The sequence below is a fragment of the Wyeomyia smithii genome, chromosome 3 (genome assembly GCF_029784165.1).
Source record: "Wyeomyia smithii strain HCP4-BCI-WySm-NY-G18 chromosome 3, ASM2978416v1, whole genome shotgun sequence".
NCBI classification, from domain to species: Eukaryota; Metazoa; Arthropoda; class Insecta; order Diptera; family Culicidae; genus Wyeomyia; species Wyeomyia smithii.
Genome location: NC_073696.1, coordinates 261,259,194 through 261,272,461, shown reverse-complemented (window position 1 = coordinate 261,272,461; position 13,268 = coordinate 261,259,194). Strand labels below are relative to the sequence as shown.

Below are 13,268 nucleotides of genomic sequence, written 5' to 3'. Positions count from 1 at the left end.
ATTCCTGGTCAAAAAACGAAATTTCGTGCAATGGACTTCATACGAACCATGCCAGGATGTCCGCGATAGAACTGCTCCAGGATTTGCCATCGGAACTTACACTGAACGAAAACTCTGCGGTGGAACAGAATACTATCAGCGACATAAGCAGAGGGTTCTCGTCTGTTGAAGTAGGTACGATTGATCGTGTATCTGTTGGCCAGCCGTTACGAATGTATCGGAGCACCTTGGGTATTGCAGCTTGGATAACAATGCTCACCATGTCATCTCCTAGGCAAATCGCTGCTACGACGTAATCTTCCTTCGGGCTGTTTGGTACGATCGATCAGTCTGGAGTTCTGGATCGTTCTGGATATCGGCGCAATCGAAGCCGTGTGTGGAAACATGACGGAGGTCAAAATCGTAGTTGAGTAGCATCAACAAATGTAATGGCATACCCTTCTTTGCCCTATAGATTGGTAGCAACGGCTTGTGTTCAGTGAGGAGAGTGAATCGTCGACCTAACAAGTACTTGTGAAACTTTGTTACGCCAAAGGTTAGCGCAAGGGCTTCCTTTTCGGGCTGTCCATATGCTTGCAGGATTTGTTTGTACTGCCACTTCGTATCCCTCTTGAGTCGAAGGAATGGTGAAGCTCATGGGCGTTACGAACAAATCTGCCGTAGAAACGTTGAAGAGGATTGCAACGATTTTTGTCGGAATTTGTTGATAATTTGGCTTGACATATTTTCTAATGTTTCTACATTAGTGAGCCTATGTAGCTCGTTCGTGCTAAACTAGGGAGGACGCTTCAAAATCATTTTCAAAAGTTTATTCTGAATCCTTTGAAGTGTCTTCTTCCTGGTTGCACAACAACTTGTCCAGATGGGAACTGCATATAACATTGCTGGTCTAAATATTTGTTTGTAAATTAACAGTTTATTCTTGAGACAAAGTCTAGAATTTCTGTTGAAAAGAGGAAACAAACATTTTATATATTTATTGCACTTTGTTTGGATATTCTCAATCGAATGTGCTCCTTGAAAGTAAGTTTCTTATCATAAATTAGCCCTAAGTATTTAACTTGATTAGACCAATTTAAGACCACACCGTTCATCTTAATAACGTGGTTATGGGTGGGTTTGAGAAAAGAAACTCTCGGGAAAAATAAATAACTGTGTTTTAGAAGCATTAGGGGAAATCTTCCATTTCTGCAGGTATGAAGAAAATATATCTAAACTTTTTTGTAGCCGACTGCATATAACACGAAGGCTTTTTCCTTTTGCGGAAATGCTTGTATCGTCACAAAACAGAGATTTCTCACAACCTGTTGTTAAGTCAGGAAGTTCAGAAGTAAAAATGTTATATAAGATTGGGCCCAAGATACTCCCTTGAGGCACACCAGCTCTAACAGGCAATCTATTAGATTTACCATTTAGATAGTTAACCTGAAGAGTGCGGTCAGTTAAATAACTTTGTATCATTTTTGTGAGGAAGAGCGGAAAACTGAAATTTGACATTTTAGCTATTAAACCTTTATGCCAAACACTGTCGAATGCCTTTTCTATATCTAGAAGAGCAGATCCAGTCGAATAGCCTTCAGATTTATTAGTTCGAATCATATTTGTTACTCTAAGTAACTGATGAGTAGTGGAATGCCCATGGTGAAAACCAAACTGCTCATTTGCAAATATTGAGTTCTCATTAATATGTGTAATCATTTTATTAAGAATTATTCTTTCAAAACGTTTGCTAATAGAGGAAAGAAAATGCTCTTCAGAAAGAAATTCTTGGGTGGTGATCTGATCATACTTTTGGTTGACTTCATTTTCAATAGGACTTACTACGTTCAAATTGGAGTTATGAACACTCTCAAACTGCTGAGCAAGTTTTTGAGATTTTTGTTCATTCGTTAGAAAAATGCAATCACCATCTTTAAGGACTGGAATGGGCTTCGAAGGTTTTTTGAAAACCTTCGAAAGCTTCAAGAAAGGTTTTGAATAAGGTTTTAGTTGTTCAACTTCTCTCATGAAATTCTCATTTCGCAAGAGAGTGAATCTATGTTTGATTTTCTTTTGTAATTCTTGAAAAATAATTTCACGAGATCTTTGGGATTGACGTCTCCGTATGTTCTTCAAACGTATAAGGAGTTGAAGTTCACTTTTTCACTCGAGCCTTAGGAACTGATAAATTCCGGACATTGAGGATTATGAATTAAATTGTCAATGTCAGCACTATTTTGTAAAAATAATATCATCATTCAAATTTTCTTCGATCGTAGAACGATATCTATCCCAATTAGTCTTGTGATAATTCAACACAGATCTAGTGGGATTTAAAATAGAAACGCTTCGCTTGCTTTGTTTAAGTTTACCTCTACTCACTCACACATATTTATGTTGAGCACTCGCGGATTTTCAGTGATTTGCAGATATTTACAGATTTTTAATAGGCGATTAAAATGACTTTTCGACTGACAGCTGGCGCTGGAGTAAAAATGATGATGGTGATTTTCAGGCAGCATTTCACATATCAAGATTTTGCAGTTCTATTTGCAGTGAGTTATCACGACTTTAAACTTTTAACATTAAAATTTTCTCACTAGACGGTAGATTTAAACTAAGAAAATGCTATTCCAACACGCTATGTACCTACTTACTCCTGTAAAAACATAACCTCAAATTAAAAACAAAAGCGGATTTCCTATTTCATATGTATTTTCTTGACAGAAACCAGTCTACTAGATGCTGTTGAAAATTTCTAACCAGCTGCATTGTTATTAACGTCAAGAACATCCATTTTATGGAAATATCGCATGGAAAACAGTCTCCTGTGTATATGATCCTTGGCTAAAAATTGAAACTATCATCAAACTATCATCCTAGTTCGAAAGTTCAAATCCAGAAGTCGCTCAGTCGTTTTTAGTTTTGCGTCAAATCGCCAATAGTTTCTGCAGATTTTTGACAGAGTCTCCTTAAATTTACGCAAACTTTTTCAAAACGTGTGCAGATTTTCGCAGACTTGTATGAGCGATATTTTTCGAATCACGGATAGATTTCTTTCAGATTTCAAGTCGAATTTTCTGGTTTTTGAGCAGTTGCAGATATTTTTCCAGAACATCTGGCATCTCTGATCATCACTGTCTAGAGATAGGAAAATGACCGCACCAAACTTTGTTTTGATATCTTGATGACCGCACCAAACTACGTTTTAAAATCCTTCACCTCGAACAAATCACGGTATTTACTTACCCTTCATCTTAACCAGTGTAAAAGCTATAAGCTTTCATATACGGTCACCGTTTGATAACGTCAAGACCTTTAACTGCAACAACTTTGCAGTTATCGCACCGCAATCCGTCAAATCTAATATCAAAGTCATGTTTGACGTTGAAGCCTCACGGGAAATTCTAATCGCAATCGATAGTAAAAATTGTTAAATCTAGTTATACATTTGTAGTTTTGTTCATTATGTTGTTTGCCTTTACCCAGACAACTTTCAAATCGAACGGTATATAATTTCCTGAGTATGTAATATTGAGTAAATTCTCCTAGCCGACATTTGCTTTGGAAATTTGTAACATCTGTTAACCTTATTAAACTTTTAATCTTTTATTTATTAGGTGGTTGTATTAGATGTAAATCTCCAAAATGTTTTGATTGTATCGCTACCAAAGCATCTTATTGTTTAAAACAGAAAAAAATCAAACATATGCTACAGTTGTCTCCAACAGAATCGAATAATATCAATAAGGGTTCGGGCTAAAAAAACTTGCTTTGAACAAAAGTAATTTCCTGTTCGCTTCTCCACTTTTAACTAAAACATTTTTTTCTTCTCTTCCTTTCTTTCAGGTATGACTTGTTTGCCAATCCGGATGAGTATTCGTGACAGTCTGTGTATGTACGATGTGAAACCTCTCGAGAATCCCCCCGAACGTCCCATATTTTTTTCTCCCTGTTTGATCTTCACATAAATTTCAGCTCTTACTTGGTTACGGTGTTTGGTCGTAGCTAAAGATCACAAACCAAGCTTCCGGTAAAACCGTTTTTCTTGTTTTTTTGTGTTGTTGGTAAAAATTGATGCCGTTAATTTTTTTTCTTAAATGTAAATCATAACGTAAACCAGAAACGGGAACCTGAAGGCGATACATTTAAGGCACGATGACGTACGGGAAGGGAATCAGGATTCCCGGAGGAGACAATGATATTTTGTGTTTAGATGATAGACAATCGCTGCTTAGTGGGATTAGACTATGCGAACGGAAACAGCAAAAGATTGTTTCTCCGTACATTGCACAGGAAGCCTCTTGTTTCTGATGATGCTCTTCTACCCTTGAGAGCAGCCATTTTGATGCGAAATCTGAAAGAAAGATATCAAAAAGTAGAAATGCTTTTGCTACTCTCGGTAAATCATCGAGAGAACACACTCCGACAGGTCCATTCTGGGTAGCTTTACAGGTTGCGCACCCAGCAAAATGTTTATGCTGTGAATAAAAAATCAAAACGAAAAAAAAAACGAACAGCTCAGCAGAAAAGGTTTGTTTCCTATGCTTTTAGTATTTCGCATTAGATTTGATTGGCTGTTTTGATTACTCGTAGACGTTCGGTTGAAGTGGACTATTGAAGCCTTTGAGAGGTTGTTCGACTCCGTGGACTTGACGTGAATTGACATGAAATCGATTGTTTAATGTGGGTTTTTGAAATGATATAATTGGACTTAATTACTAGTTACTTAATTTGAAAGTTGCTAAGCTATGCACGTTTGTCTAACAAACTAAGAACTAGACTAGCTTGACATAAATCAAAAATAAAATGAGTTCTATTATTACGTAACCTTTCGATAATATATCACATCTATGATTTTTCCAAAAATAAAATGGATTTTAGTATCTCTTTTTAATGTAGCATCCATTTTTGGTTAAGATAGTCTCTAGTTGTACCTGAAAGGTTCAAAAGCACGTAAGAGAATACCTTCATTTCGCTAGCATGCAACAGAGGAAATTAATACCAACTTGCAGCGCCCATAAACAGCAACAGTGAAACACAATGTGCAACAGTTTAGAGCAGATCAATTCCACTTTCCTGGATTCATGAGGTCGGCAACAAGTTAAGTGCAAAACTAACAACCGACGTCCGGCTGCTGCAGCGGCATCGCTGTCGGTCGTGTCGGTGCACTAACAGGGGAAGTAAATATGTCCTGTCCTGTCCTGTCCGTACCACCACCCTGGAGCGTGCGGACAACCGCAACTAAAATTGCCACCATTAAACGTTGCGTCAGTTAGTATACACAGTCGTGGCCAAAGTGCAACCAGCAGCCCGCAGCGTGGAAGCGGTTACTACCGCATCAAATCCACCGGATTATAAAGTTTCGTTCTGATGCTCTATAAAGTGGGTGACATCTAGTAGTAAAGTAAACCGGGTATGACATACCAGCTCTCATATTCGATGCCGGTGGTTTGAGTTGAACCCTGTGACCCACCGGTACTTCCGCTTAACTTCCGCTTAAATTTGAAAATGACAAATGATTGTCAACAGCGTAAAAAAAAAACGATTTCTTCCTGTGCCCTCTACCAAACTAAATGTCTCACGAATGTAAATTCATGGCGTTCAGCATAAAATGCCGTACCACTTAATCCTCTTTCAACAGCGTAATTTATTCATGGGAAATTTGCTGAATTGATTCGCTAATGCCAATCACTGGGCTCCTCTACGACGATTGACGGTGTGCAGTCTTCTTGTTGCGTTGTTCTGTTGCTGCTCTGCTCTGCTGGCGACAGTCAGTTTTAGCCCGGGTACGTGCGTCGAAAGCGAAGGATGTGCTGGAGGAATTTGGAAAGGGTGCTGCTTGGGACCGTTTGGAAATGTGATTCTTGCACCTTGGATACATCAAGTATGTATGTATGTATGTGCTGTTGCTGTTGCTCCTGCAGTAGAACACCGTTCTTGTTTCTGTTTTTCCGTCGTGTGCTGCCGCAAATCGTCAGCATTGCAGTAAACGTTGGCTAGAAAGGCGATACTTTATCGCATTAAATGTCTTTAAAAACAACCAACGATGTTTGTATTCTATGCATTGAAACTTTTGGAGCAATTAGTGGCTCTTTTAGATAACTGGTATAATTGGTGGTAGAAAATCTGAACTCAATTGGGGCAAGTCATCAACCACTGAATAAACTCCGAAAACGTTGACTAGGGACCACCCCAACGCAGTTGGTATTCTGCGGTTAAACAACCTCTCAACCCACAGTTCAATAGGGGAACGGTATAGAGCCAACAAGAACAACAACAACTGCACGGGCAGAGAGCAAGGACAGCGTGAAATGCGGTACGTCCAAAGGAAAATACTAATCACAAAACGGAACCAGATAAAACCAGAAACGGGAAACTGATTGAACTTATCGGATTCGCTTCGATGCCGAGGATTGAGTGCACAAATTGACGTCCGAATGAAGAGGCTTCCGGGGGTTGCCGAGAGTGTGTTTCCGGGAATGAAGGAGGAAAAAGGGAGATATCGAGATTGCGAGTAGTAGGTAGTCAGTCGTCCGGGAAAAGGTTTAGGGTGGGGTTGTTGTGCTTGGTGGTGGTGGTCCGAGGAAACGAATTGCGAAAGCTGGTGAACTTTAATTTGAATGCTGCTAGGGGATAAACAGTGTAAGCTCGGGTCGTTAAACTGTTCGAAAAGATTTATATCAGTTTGAATTAGTAAATATTTGACTGCATCAACAATTAGAGCGATTGTTGTGCTTGGAAACACTTAACTTTTTGTTGTTCTCTTAAAAAACATTTTCTAGTTGATGCGAATTTAAATCTAAGCCTAACTTTTTCTTTCGAAACGTTTAATAACTAATCGCTATTTCGTGCAGATGTTGCTTCAAAAGGAGGGGCTAATTTATTAATTTCCTATCTCAACCTTCTCAGGCTTGTTTGTTTATTTCATTTGAGACCTTTTAACCTTCTCGGTCATTCGGGTCGCCTTCTCAGGTTTGAACGAAGTTTTTCTAGAAAGTTGTACATCACTCTTATCTAATTTTTTTTACGAAAACACTTGATAGAGTTGAATATTCGTGTTTTATATTAACTATGTGGCATCTTCATCACAAGGTTACTTGTATAACCTGATATGTCTAATGTTTCTTAAATAATGCAAAATGAGTTGCTTATCGTAGAGTAACAGAAAAGATCAGAGCTTCATACGTTTCTTCGAATTTATTTTACATAAACCGGAATGATGCTCTAGTGTCATTTCTCATGTTTTCGTATGATAGATTTCGATTTATTTCATTATCTTTAAAAATTACAGAAGACTGGTGATAAGGGACACTTTCTAAAAACTTACGAGAAATGAGTGCTCACCACATAACTGCCAGCATTTCTACATAAAATTGAATTATGTAAAAGAAATTTTTGGCTTTGTGATAACCAATGTTTTCACAGCATTTTACAGGTTAAACTTTTGATTTTTTTCTCACTAGGAATTTTTAACGGGATATTTTCAATGTAGAAGTGGAACCCTTTCTTTGCACCCGCTCTAACTGTTGTATGTAAACATAAGCCATTTGAACACATGATAGAAGAAAGGTATGAAAATAAGAGTACGTGTAACTCTTGTTATTACTTTCCGGGACTGTCTTTTAAGCAAGAATGATCTAACAATAAGCAAAAATTTAATCAATCATTGTTGATTGGAATAAAACTTTGCCCACGACCTGGGCTTTGCAATTTCTGCGTATGGGAATTTTTTTTACACTCAAGAGCAATATTACAGCAGGGCGTAAAAAAGACCGTTTTTGGAGGGGGTTCGAAGTTTATCAGAATCAACAATAATAAAATAACCCTCTGGGAATAATATAATGACACTGAAAAGATTCAAAATGGCATCTGGGACCGATTTTCGTTAATTTTGAGAATTAAATTTTGATTTTCAGCTCCTGAAAATTAACCAACGATGGCCAAATGAGTATTGCCAGAACCCGGATGACATTCATAGGCCGTGAATTGACCCCAGGTGCTGCTTTAGATATATTCAGGTCTAATACAAAAAAAAAGTTTTTTTTTATTAGTTTTGAATTAAAGTTATCACATTGACGTTGTAACGAAAAGCTCTATGTAGTTCTACATTAACCTTGCGGTCGTGGCTTTGCACACACTCCTTCTATTATTTCTTTCCCTGTCTGATGGAAGCAAATAGCAGAAGATGTTACACCTTTCAGTTATGTAGCAGTTTGTTTACGCTATCAAGTGTTGCATATTGCAGCTATGCGACTGGATGACAACAACATTCTGTTCGTGCCAACAGACATAAAGATAGATTTCGAATTGTTGCTGTAAAGTTGAATTTACAACCGTCTTTCTTAAGACGTTCCGAAATTTTGAATAAAGTGGATTGAATTTTTTTTTTAAAACGCGGATTAAAACAACATTTTACTATTGATTCTAGCGCAAAATGAGATAGTATTGAATCTTCAACCATTGATTTATTTATCTATTTTTTTTTATTAGAGAGGCTTTCAGCCTTTGGCTGGTTCGCCTCTAAGCCATTTATTTGTTTTGTCCATTAATGGTCACCTGTTGTTCAATAAAAAATTGGATATGATGCCGATCGTATCTCTGTGCTATGCAGACAATTAGAATAATGACAACATAGTGGAAAGTTCTTGCTTACCGCTGGTAGCAGCTGTTGCTATCCGCAGCTGTTAAATTATGACCTGCGGTTGCAGCATCCAAACATAAAATGATTTGTTTGAGCAGAAGCAGGTTCTTATATGAGGAATTCTCGTTGAAACCGTCCCATTAGTGACACGAGGTCTTGAAACAAGGATATTTTTGTTTATAAATGATTGAAAGAAGTGAAAAAATGAGGAAACCGACAGACAGACAGACAGACAGACAGACAGCTAGAAAAGTTTGTTCGAGATAAAAAGCCGGACCCGTCCCGTCGGGATGCGGTATATATTTCCAAATCTGTATCATATTTCTAATTTACTTATTTTTCGCTTTCCCTACTGCACATATTATCTGTTCAATGAACTTGAATGTCAACGGGTAAAAGCCGTTGTTAAAAATAGAAAATTAGTTCGAAAAACATATTCTGGAAAAAAAAAAAAACAAACTCTATCATTATAATTTAAATGTTTTAAAAACCCCAGTTCTCAACTACTTGAGTTTCTTTCTACGAAAGTTGTGAAAGATTAACTGGTTATTGAGGGTTGTCTTATAACGAAGATATGTGAAAAATGTTAAGTTTAAAAAAAATATATTGCCAGAGTGGTTTGTATGGTTAGTATAGGGTGATTGGGTGCGATGATATCTATCTACTCATCACCGACGTTTCGGTCCTTATATGAGACCATCATCAGGACCTACAATATATTCGACATTCGGTGGGCATCGCATGCAGCAGCTATGTGTCACATTAATGGTGTTGCTGTCAATAATTGGTCAAAAAAAGTGTGTTAATCGGTCGTTGAAAAATTAAATCATGTTTGCTTGTCAAGTTCAATTCGTACAGAAAAAAGGAACGTATTGTCTCCCTTTTAGTGAATGAGAATTGTCGGACCTTTCTCTTGACTCCTTCCATCAAGTTTTGTATAGCCTCAGGGCCGGTTTTGGGCGTTGCGGGGCCCGGGGAAAATTTTTTCGTGGGGCCCTTTTTGTTCAAAAAATTTCAACAAAAAACCCTTGAGCAGCATATCATTGACAACTGTTAGGGCGGAGCTCAAGTGTGTTGAAAGGCTCCATGACCTCTGGCACAAGCGGCGTACCACTCCATGGCCGTTTTTCCGTAATGGCAAGATGCTAAATCCGGCCAAGATAGAACTTTACAACTTAGGAAAAGCAACAAACGTTTTTTCAGGCACTTCTGCAAATATTTTTTTTGGTTGACGGCACCTTTCACGATGAAAATGTTGTTCTGCAAACTAAAGAAACAGATGGAGATATTTCTTCGCAAACTTCGAGAGTTTAATGTGTTTGAAAATCTTTGCCACCCATCCTCTTCCAGTTGCTGTAATAATATTTATGTCTAGGAAGCTGCCTTAACGGAAGTTTCATCATCCTGTACCAGGCAATCGAACTTAGTCAGCAACTTCACGTACAGCTTCCGCGATCGTCGTCTGGCCGACTTGTTTTGCTCAGCGTCACAATTTGGTTCGTTTTTTTAGCTCGATTCCCAGTTGCACGCTTGCGACATCTTGGACGGAAAGGTTGGGATTTTGTTTGAAACTACTAGCCACTCTTTTCGTCGCTTTTGCGGTTTCGATTTCCCCTCAATCGTGTCTTCCTGGTAATCGACAAACATTCTTCAAGCACTTTTATTGGTGACAGTTGATTTGACCACATTCAACGATTTGCTAACTTGGCGTGCGAGTAGTTCGTATTTTCGCCATGCACGAGCAAACTTTTGATGCGTTGCTTCGACGCCATTGTTATAACTCAAGAGCAAATATCAAAATCAAACATTAGGCACATACACATGTTTAAAATGACGAGGGGTGCTCAGTTCTTTCCGATACACGAAAAAATTTAAACGTCAAATTGAAGTTTACCAATTTTCGACCGTAACACCCTTTATACACTACCTCTCATACGGTCAATCGATATACGGACACTGATGATTCCAGCGCTACATACAACTATCAGCTTACGATTGTAGGGAACCTGAGAGCGGGACGACCAAAGGCAGCCCGTCAGCTCCAGAGCGATACTAACGAAGCAGATGATTCTAAAACTAATAACTTCTTTTTCTGTATTTGTTATAAGTTGATGTTAGGTTGGGTTGGGCCGTATAGTGTAATTTTGTCCTAATGCAAGTCCAATATCAAGTCCAACGTAAAATGTTAAATATATTGTAGGCCCTGATAATGCTCTCATAAAAGTACCGAAACGTCGCTGATGAGAAGATAGTAATGACGCAACCCATTAGACTGCAAGCCGAAATAACAATTGAAAACAGGAAGATATGCATATTTTCTAACTAAACCAATCTTCTGATCCACGGAATGGGTTCTTCTTAGTTCACTTTAGGTTTCTCATAAAGTAGAACCCTCAAAAACTCACTTAAAAGCACTAAATTTGATGTTATATTCGGGCATCTACACTCGAAAACTTATTTATTTCAATCACCTACCTCAGAAAACAAAATCCGCGCATTGTTCTATACGGCTACAACGGGATCCGTTCAGCAGCCAGCCGAAGTTTTTTTCATCACTAGGGGATAACTTTTTATTTTAATCACTAAAAAAAATCACTCACTACACTAAGAATACTTTAATCTTCGAAATGTTCCACTCAAATTTACAAAAGCAAGCTTGAATTAGCAGAAATATATGAGATGAATTTCTACAATTCCTAAATTTCAACTGTATGTATTTTCACCAGTTTTCACTGCGTTGAAGATAATCAAAAGTTGCCAAATCAGTTTTTGTTAATACGAAAAAATCATACTAAAAAGTTGAATTATTCCGACATAAATAACATAAATCAACAGCACTGCAGTGGTTACCTTGGTTACCAATTTTGCACGTAAACAACTACACCGGATATTTAGGTAACCTACGGGCTGCGGCAAGGTTCATTCATGATAATGTGATTCATTCAAGTTTAACAGTGTTAGGAATATGGGGGCGTCATGAGATGAATAATTGAGCAGTGATTAAAGTTTTGAGATGGATATGGAAGCGTTGTGAAAAATAGTTTGTTTACAAAATTCAGGATAATTGTAGCTAAGTTTACTAAAAGTACAATGCTGAACGATTCCATAAGAGCACGTAAGCGTATTTTGTTTATTTGTTCAATGGTGTTGTGAAAATTTGGTGTTTAATCCGCGCATTCTTCGTGAATATCGGCTTAATGAGATGAATAATGGAGCAGTTCCCTTATGTCATTCTATCAAGGTGTTTTACACTGAAAAAATAATATACCTTATTTTCAGTTCACGAATATTTTTTTTATTTTTGAGAATAACTATTTTCCTTAAATATGCTCAGTTAGCGATGTATGGGCGAAATGTAGCCAAAACTGTTGCCTTTCTCAAAAAAATCAGTTAATTCGGAGATGACCATTTTTTTAAATCGATTTTTGTATTTAAAAAGTATTTTTTCAGTGAAAATTCAGACAATTTTCTAAAAATTACCCAATGAACACTGTTTTGTAGAATATCCCGTTCAGTATGACTGAAATTAAAAATATAAAAAAAAAACATACTCGCTTTTCAAAAGACTGTCCAGACTAAATTTGGAAAAAGTAAAGTTTGAACGATTTTTGAGAGGGTGCTGCCAGTTCGGGTCGATTTGGCGCGAAATGCGTCTATATTTTTTTGGAAAATGTCAACTTGTTTTCGAAGAAAGTCATTATGCAAATTTTCAGCTCAACCGGACTTCGAAAACACGTGCTTAAAGCGGTTAAATTTTCACTTTTTTGACCGATGAAAAATGTACATAACATCAAATCTCGACGTTTTATGCTTTTGTAATACATTTGGTATGTGACTGACGTCTTACGTCTGCAAAAATGTTTCAACTTGTAGAAAACCGGTTTAAGTGAGTAGTTTTTAGATGTCGTATAAAGTAATTTCATCCTAATGAAAGTCCAGTTGTACGTTAAATGTCAAATATATTATTGACCCTTATGATGGTCCCATAAAAGGACCGAAACGTCGGTGATGAGCAGATAGATATCAGCGCAGCTTATTAGACAGCAAGAAAATATATCAATCTCTCCTATTAAACATTTGCTTTAGTCTAAAACTTTAATTTAGACAGTTACTTTTTTCACAAAACACTGTTAAAATATTTTTTTTTTATTCAGAAAATTTTTCTTTCAATTTTCCAGTGTATATTTTTTCTAGAAAAACTAAATTACTGCCGAAAACTTTGCCGAAGACACTATAGCAATCAAACAAACCGTTCTGGCTATCATCTTTTTTGAAAAATTTCATTTTTTCATTCTCGTTCAGCCTAATGTTTTAACCAACAAAAAATGTGCAGGTAATAGTTAAAATAAATTGGAGGAAGTCCACTTTCTGGGATTAAGAAATACTAGAGGTGGGGCCAACGAAGCGCATGGAAAAATTAACTTCGAATTTCGTTTAGCAGTAGGACTCAAATGCTTCGTCTTCTCGAAAAATGTACAAAATTTTAGCTCACATATTTCACAGCGACTGAAGCGCATCGAGTGTTAGAAGAGTTTGCGAGAATGCTGCTCCAAGCAAAACAACGTGTATTGATGGATTTCGTCGCTTCAATTTTGATGTTGACGACTGTCCGCGTGAAAGAAGGCCAATAACTTTCGAAGACGCC

The 13,268-nt window shown here is 37.4% G+C and overlaps 1 protein-coding gene across 11 annotated transcripts in view; it reads left to right on the top strand.

Moving 5' to 3' along the window:
- Positions 1–13,268, top strand: part of LOC129732875 (uncharacterized) — a 446,464-nt gene that overhangs the window by 114,597 nt on the left and 318,599 nt on the right. Inside the window, exon 2 of one of the 11 annotated variants that reach the window (XM_055694238.1) lies at positions 3,829–3,873. The exons of the other annotated variants lie outside the window; for them this stretch is intronic. The gene's annotated coding sequence lies outside the window, so the exon portion shown is untranslated. The remainder of the gene's footprint in view (positions 1–3,828; positions 3,874–13,268) is intronic. 11 annotated transcript variants of the gene reach the window in all.